Source organism: Phytophthora infestans, genomic scaffold (assembly GCF_000142945.1).
Source record: "Phytophthora infestans T30-4 supercont1.179 genomic scaffold, whole genome shotgun sequence".
In the NCBI taxonomy this organism is placed as follows: Eukaryota; Oomycota; class Peronosporomycetes; order Peronosporales; family Peronosporaceae; genus Phytophthora; species Phytophthora infestans.
Genome location: NW_003303580.1, coordinates 99062 through 107443, shown reverse-complemented (window position 1 = coordinate 107443; position 8382 = coordinate 99062). Strand labels below are relative to the sequence as shown.

Below are 8382 nucleotides of genomic sequence, written 5' to 3'. Positions count from 1 at the left end.
AAAGAAAGGACACGCGGCACTAAAGCGAGCTGTAAGGCCAACGGTATCGTGCTGATTAAGCCGCTGAAATCCAGTTTTTACGGCGTTGATAATATGCTAAGCTCAAGAGGGGTGGATGGCTTCCCCTTATGCTGTTTTTAACCTCTCCGAGAAGGTCTACGAGCGCGAAAACCTTTCAGCCCATGATATCAAATGTTGCTCAGATTGACCGGGTTTTAGACCTTTAAAATCTCTTTACTTTTTTCGTTTAATTCGCGAAAATTCCCAGGCGACCAATTATTACGTCACACCATGAACAAGGATTCGAAAGCGGTCAAGAGTACGCGTCTCGCCCTTACAGCTTCACAGTAGAGCGTTGGCTTTGCAAACGACACGTCGGTGGCTCAATCCCACTCGAGCCCACGAATAACGAGCAGTATTGCATATGCAATAAAGCTTACAGGCATCGCCCTCATTGCTCAATGGTAGTGCATTGGCTTTAAAAGCCAAAGGTCTATGGTTCGATCCCGTTCGGGACACACCACCTTCGCTGCTACAGCTGCCCTCCATGTTTAAACTCTCATTCTGAACAAGGTTCTGCGAAACACATGCGCATCTATCGCGTCGCTTGGACCTTGTAACAAGCACAAAGTGGCAGAATCCAGCAGGACCACGTCCCAACACCCCCCTGCCTTCTGCCTCCTGCTCACACGGTAAGCACCGCTGCTCCGGTCCTCTGGTCCGAGCCTGAGCTCAGCTACTGACCTGTAGCCACCGCCACTAGTGGTGGGAGGCGCTCGGCGCCTGGCGACGTTGTATCGATCCCTGCTGGCACCCTGCAGCGGATGGGTCAGGTCATACGCGTCAACTACATCAGAGAAATCCTCATGGAGAGGTACTTCGAGCTCCCATGAGTTCTAGGAATGATGCAAATTTCTTCTGCAGACGGTACTGAGTACGACCCTGGTGACGAAGTGCCACAAGACGTTCCACGTAATAGTGAAGATCAACATGATCATTGGGCAGAGCTGAGGAGGGGGGGTTATCCCAAGCAGGATACTTGCGCTGCGGGTCGCCATGCTCTGGGATAGCGTCTCGACGTGTGCATCCACGACGCAAACGCTCCCGCTCACCACCGAGCAGCTGATCTCGACGAGATACTGCAGAGGGCAGACGCATTCGAGCACCCACACACGGTTAACAACCGGATTGCTGACTTGGAGCGGATCGTCGCCAGCTTCATCAAGCAATCCATGAGCAGGTCTCAGACCTGGAGCGTCATACCGCTCAGCTCCACGCTCCTCTTCGCTTGCTCCTTCATCACGAGGACTTTGGTCCGCGGCACGTGGCTCCGCCATGTTCGGTCCTACCGCCAACGCCTCCACCCTCACCCTGGTAGGGTCATGGTACGGCTTGAGCAAGCTCACATAGAATGCCGGATGCGTCCGCATCATCTTCGGAAGATTGAGCGTGTATGACCCTTCTTGTCCACAACCGTGTAAGGTCCGATGAACCTAGGTCTGAGTTTGGTCTTAAAGACCGCAGACACTGCATGCGAAGGTTTTTTTTTGCGATAAATAAAACGAGGCCTCCAACCTTAGACTCTGTGAGACTACCTCTGATTCTCACATCAGCATGTTCTTGTTTGCAGGTCTTGGCTCTCGGCCAAAGCGTCGCGTACCTGACGCATAATGCTAAGTCTCAGCAACACAAATTCATCGACTTGCTTGCGAACCGCAACAGGGCTGAGATCAGCAAGCCGATCGGCTATCCCCCCCACACACTAAGCCCTGAGCCACTGTGCCGTGGCGGGCCGCGGGAATATGTCAAGCCGTTCACATTGAACGAAGTGAAGCCTGTCGAGGCATGCACCGCATTGTTCAATGTGAGCTCGGCGATTGGGAGCATCGTGCTTCAGCGTTTAGTCGCCTTAGCGCATACGCTTCGGAGGGTGTCCTTTACATAGCAGTTCACGCGTTCAGTCTGACCATCGGTCTGTGGATGGTCTGCTTTGGTCATTTCCAAACGGGTGCCAAGCACCTTGAACAAGGACGCTTAGAAATTTGCAGTGAAGCACGGGTCTCGATCCTAGACAGGAGCCTCTGGCAAACCATGTCGACGAAAGACATGGCCACGCTGTACTCTCACCATCAATAGTGTCCAGCACCATTGCTAAGTGCGCCATCTTGCTCAATCGGTCTACAAAGCCCACGATGCCTGTGTTGCCCGCCTTATCCTTCGTAAGGCCAAACACAAAGTTTATACTGATGGGCTGGCAGCATCCTGTGAGGGCAGGCAAGCTCGCCAACGGCGCTACCGCATTCGGTGTGGACTTCGTCCGCTGACGCGTCTCACACGTGTGTACGTCGGCGCTCACTTATTTGTACAGCTTAAAGGGCCACCAGTACATCAAACTCACCGAGACATAGGTCTTCTCACGACCCAAGTGTCCACCGACGGGTGTATCATGAACCTCGTAAAGGATTCGATACTTGCGGTCCTCGTCGTGACGGACGACGACACCAGGAGTGTCCTCAGGGCTAAGTATGTAGTACAGCAGGCCATCATTGAGAGTGTATCGATGCTGCCTCGCGCGTAGTCGCTCAGACAATTCCTTGTCTTAGTCTTTTAACTTCTTGCTCCCAAGAGCTCGTGGCAGGACTACGCACATGTCATCCTGTGCATACGCTGCGCGTATCATTTCAGGTATGGACGACGTCACTATGGTAACGTGGGCTAGCTCGTAGCCCGGCCTGCGCTAGAGCGTTTCGGTCACTACATTAAGCCGCCCCGGCTTGTAATTCACATCGAAATTATATTGGGCAAAAAAATGAGAGCCATCTCGTCATTCTCTGAAAGCGGTGTGGCGCGTCGCAGTGCGTTGCGCCGCATGATCCGTAAAGATCCCAAAAGGCTTAAATCCCAGTAGGTGTACCCTGAATTTGACTAGGCCATACTTCATGGTAAGTAGCTCTTTGTCGTGAGCTGGGTATTTCTTCTCTGCAGCTTGCAGCTTTGCGCTGGCCAGACTCAAACGCGATCACACGCTCGCGTCCTTCGGCGTCTGCTTGTAGTAAAGCACTCCCGGTTGCAAAATTGGAGGCGTCGCAGACGACGCTAGCCGGACGTTCCGGGTCCGCTGGGGCAAGTACTGGCGCCCGAAGAAGACTCTCCTTCCCAGCCTGGGAGGCGACATTCCAGCACCACGGTGCATACTTCTTAAAGAGATTTCTACGGTGGCCAAACCATCTCCGCGTAATTTGCGCTGTACTTATGCAAGTGAAAGGATAAACCAAGCCACTTATGTAAGTCCTTCTGGCGCTTGGGGAGTGGCCAGCTCACGATTACCTTGACTTCGGCAGGATCTGCCCGTAAGCCACGCTTCCCAATGAAGCAACCGAGGAAAAGTATCTCCTACGCGCCGAATACGCACTTTTTCGCATATTACTGACTAGTGTGCATGCACTCGAGCATCGCTTGCAAATGTTCAATGCGGACCTCTCGCTTGGTAGGCGGGTCGCTAAAGCCTACACTCACCCTAGGCATAAGTCCGGACCTGAGAGCTCCACGTCAAGCCCGGCGAGTAGCCAGGAGCACCCGAGAGCGACAGAGAGTACGGGTAAGCGTACCAGGGTCCAGCCATACCGTTTGATTCTCCGATTGTGACTTCACCGTAAGACGTTTAAGTCGTCTGTACGCGCCGCAGAGGAGCAAACGTATTCGTAAGTGCGGTTTGGTACGGCGTGGGAAGGGTCACCTGGCCTGCCCACGTAGGTAAGGTCGGTTGCGATCCCAGGGCTATATCAGCACATGCACAATATTGGGGGGGCTGCCAGAATCTTTCGCCGCTCGTAGCTTGCGCTAGCCTTGTCGTCTGAGTTCCAGCAATACCACCAGATACCGCACCTTCTGCAGCCACACCCACTGAATTTCAACTGGGTACCGTACCACCAGCAGTCCCAAATTACAAGGAAGTCACAAGAGTCTACGTACCCTTTCCAAACAAGCCTCTCCCTCTCCCTCCCCAGGAACAACCAAGTGAGCCGCGCCCATCTGCCAAAAAACGGGAGTGCTCTAAGTCCGTAAGGGTCGATGCTTACCGTTGAGAATGAGCTGGCTGATACCACTGCAAATTGTTGCTTCAAATTCTGCACGTTCTTGTCTTAAATTATGGGCCCTGCCAACGAACTTCCTCACAGGCTCTCCAAACCTCCCCAACGTGATATTGTCTTCGACGGGATTGGTTCGCAAAGCGGGGTACTCCGAAGCTAAGGTGATCACCAGCTTGCAGACCGAGAAAAAGCTCCATCAGACGCATCTTCATCATTCCTAAGAACTCGAGCTGACGAAGTCATCAGTCCTCCACTCGCACTGTCGACCATCTCGCTGACTGCGTCGTCGAATGCTGCGTCTTGGTCTCTCTCTTCACCACAATTCTTCCCGTCCATCCTAAGCTCTTGGATAGGGTTCAGTCTTCTCTCTCATCACGCGTTCGTACGCGATAACCACTTTGAACTCGTCGTAAGTCGACGTTCCGAACTCTTGTGTAGAGACGCTCCGATTTCAGTCAGTTCGCAGCGGTCTTTACGCACCGATTCGGTTCTTACTGAGCTTCACTCACGTTCAAAGCGATCCTCTCGCAGTTGCGACTTCTTAGCTGATCTAGTTCTCAGCTAGCAAAGCGTTCTCGTCCCAAAACGAGAAAGAAGACCTCTCCGTAAGAATCACCTGGGGCCAGCTCGTAACATAACGGGTCTACACTTACGTTTTGAAGCAGCTATCATGCCAACGATAACCACAATTGATACGCCTCGGCGCCAATCAAGTCGATATCTAGCGATCAAAATACCCTGCTTCTCTACCAAATGTTGCGCGCCTCCCTCGCTGACAGGGTCGGGTACTCCGTGGTTGTTGTACGCGAGTACGGACTCGAGCGGGGTAGCGAGGCCAGAAGTCAAGAAATCAAGTCGAAGAAAGGTTGTTTTTTGTTGTTAATTGACGTTATAAATTACGCGACTTGGACTAAAGAACGAAGCCGCCGGGGGCTCCACTGATTCACTTGCAGTAATGACACCTCGCCGTCTTCATACACCAGGTACGCTAGGAGAGTGTCCTTCCTCCTCTTCGTGGTACTCCAGCATCTTGCTCAGCATCAGTATTCCGTCATGCCACTCGCTCTAGCTTCGGCTCGCCTCGCATTATGCAGCACTTGGATCGCCAAGATCGCGTGAAATTTCTGGTTCTCACGTGCCGGTCTGGGTTTCAAACAGCTGATGCGAGAGATTGTAGCTCCTCTCCACGATGACTGCTCAGGCCATGTGGCCCACGTTGAAAGTATCCATCATGCTACCAGCTAACACAGTGAGTTCTGTTGACGAAAAATCATTAGATAAGAGCACAATGAGATACCCTACATAAACTCTCCTATTATCTTTGGCAAGGACAGTGTTATCTTGCAAATAAGTCTCATTAATGGTATTTCCGTTTTTAGAAGTGTGCACCGCTTCATAAATATTCAAATTTTAATATTGACCGGAAAAATGCACTCATAGTTAGTTTCGCTCTTGCTGTTTGTACGTTCATATTTGGGCCTGGTCGCGCGTCGAGGTCAGGGATAGGGCAAATCACCTCCGTCTTCTTTTTTATCTGACTCTCTATCGAGTAAAAGGGAAAATCGTTTTAGAACACTTTAGAATACTCACATGCCCTTTTAACCGCTCGATTGACCAATCAGCTCGTTGCGAGGAGGTCTGGACTGATCCATGAGATTGTTTAAACAATTACTCACTGAGCCAAAATATCTGTTTTTAAAATAATGAAGTTAACTTTTAGTGCTTTGCAGCGATTTCGGGGGGTTATAAGTAGCACCGATGGAGTCACAACTGGGTCACGACCTTGTGACCTGGTATCTCAAGCTACTAGACATTTTTCGCGGGACACCTTTATATATACAGACGCAAATTATATTGGCCGCTATGAAGATGTAATGGGCCCCTCCATTACACAAGTAGGTAGATTTCTCTACATAAGTAGGTGCATTGGTATACGACTAGCGTGTGCCGAAATGCTGTCATGCCATTGGCTGATATATGGGGAGACAGACCCATTATTAGCCAACTGGACGGCTGGGGCCTTCGTCGTTAAATAAGGTCATAGTTGATTTTTCATTAAACCCAAGACTCCGTCGTCCTATTGTGAGCTTCCTCAACACCGTAGTGTAAGCAAGTAATGGAGTAAATACCTGGCCCGTTACACCTGGTTGCACTTTGTAGTCCTTCCAATGACCAAGTTCTACATGAACCAAGACCTCGACCACGCTGCTTTTCCCCATTTCACTCGGATCGAGTGGATATCTCAGGACCGCCTCGTGATGGTGTCCGGGGAATCCGTCGTCACGGCGCTGCTCTGCTCAGCGCCGCCCGACGAGCAGCGCGTTGCGGCACAAGAATTTACGGGACGCGAGCTTGCCGATGCGAGTCGGCGAGTGTCAACTCCCTCGCGTATCTACACGAATGACGTCGTAAAGCTAAAGACGTCCACCTTCTCCGGTGCCGGAGAAGACCGACTTCCGCTGAATCGCTGGTTTCGAGAGATTGACATCGCCATCGCCTCGAGGTTGATTGAGGCGCCTTCCGCGAAGGCCAACTTCCTCCTCACGAGGATGTCTGGGAAAGCCAAGGAATGGGCCCCTGGCAAGTTGGTCATCGACCCCAACGTCTTCCCCACTCTGGATACCCTCCAGAGTGACCTCGGCTCGCGTTCGAGCCACCGCAAGATGAATCCCGAATTCGGTCAGACTTTTTCGCCCTTCGGCAAAGCGCGATAACGATGCGCGACTATGTCCAGAAGACACGACACCTCGTGTCGCGTATCGTGTCCAAGCCCATCGATATGGCCTCCCAGATTCATGTATTCGTGTTCGGTATGCGCGAGGGCATGACGCGCTACTGCCTTACAAGATCGGACCCCTCTACACTCGAAGAGGCATTTTCCCTTACACTACGCGAGGACTACGTGATTGCGGCGTCATACGCTCACGCGCTGCCCGCTTCAGCTCGGGAATCTGCGGTCGAGCCCATGGACATCGACGCAATCGATGCGACGAGCAATCGTCAGCACCATGTAGCGCGTCGGATCGGTCGTTCTCTCACCTGCTTCCGTTGCCGGAGAGTCGGTCATCGCGCGGTGAAGTACCGCGCGCCAACTCCAGCGCTGTTGCATGTAGATGCCGAGCCCGTGAGCTCTGATTAGCCAAAAAACGGTCAGGGTCAATAGGTGCGGGGCGCCCTACTGGCTGGAATGGAGGTCCGCGTCCCCCGATGGCAACCTATTTTTTTAGCCCTCCTGCGCTACATGCACACTTTTGTGCTACCACCACGCCGAGCGCTTCAAGATTGATCATTGTGAGTCTTCATGTCGCCGGCGCCCGGCGACTACTGTGAGCGCTCCTTGATTCAGGAGCGACCAACAACTTTTTCCGCGCGTCGTGCTTGTCGGTCCTCCCACCGGACATCACTGTCGGCAAAGGTAGAGTGGGGGATGCTGTCAAGTTGGAGGATGGGAGCTCACGCCGCGTTGCGCGGCGAGAGACTGCACTTCCGTACACGCTCGACGGTTTCCGAAGCAACAACGACTTCCTCGTCATTGAAATGAATTACGCGTTTGACTGCATCCTGGGTATGCCGTGGTTGACGCGCTATCAACCAGAGATTGACTGGTTGACCCGGTTGGGCAAGCGTCACGGTGATTATAACGTGAGCGAGGTGCTCACGCACCTCCTGATCGCCCAGAAGGATTGGCCTCACGTCACCGTCGTGGCCTGGTCATTCATGACGCACGCTGTGCACAGAGTGAGCGATGGCCCTCTCAGCACGGCTTGCGCAGTGCTGTTAGCGGACGAATCCTCGAGGCGACGTGGAGGTGAAGACCAGCTGACAGTGGCTCCCGCCGATGTACGAGATGGCGGCCGAGCAGGGGCTCCCGCCAATAGAGCCGGTGATCGAGCAGCTGGCGCTCCCGCTGAACACTACAGCGGTCGAACTGGGGCTCCCGCTAGAGAGGGGGGGAACTCGTCCAGCGAGAGCGACTTATCATCCTCGAGTGCGAGGCGGCGAAAAAGGAAGTCGAAGCGGCGTCGGGCTGGAATACTCGCCGAGAGCCCGTACCAAGTGACAGCTCAATCGATGGAGTTCGGTCTTGCGTGCTTGAGGTGTGTGGAGACGGGTACCTCCGGGTCGCCAACGAGCGGCTCGAGCTTGCAAACCCCCCTTTGAGAGGCGGGGCGATCACTCGGCTTTTCAGGTCTCCTCTTGGACGAACGTCATTGCGGGATTTTGAGGACGTAGGTATTCTAATCAGGCCCTGCCGCAACACTCCGACCCCCGAATCGAGCGTTGCTTCCGA

General features: G+C 53.2%; 1 pseudogene across 1 annotated transcript; it reads left to right on the top strand.

Annotated features, from left to right (window-relative positions):
• Positions 1–447: 447 nt before the first annotated feature.
• PITG_31260 lies at positions 448–518 on the top strand (annotated as a pseudogene). Its single transcript has one exon. The product of its transcript is annotated as a tRNA-OTHER (tRNA).
• The last annotated feature ends 7864 nt before the right edge of the window (positions 519–8382 follow it).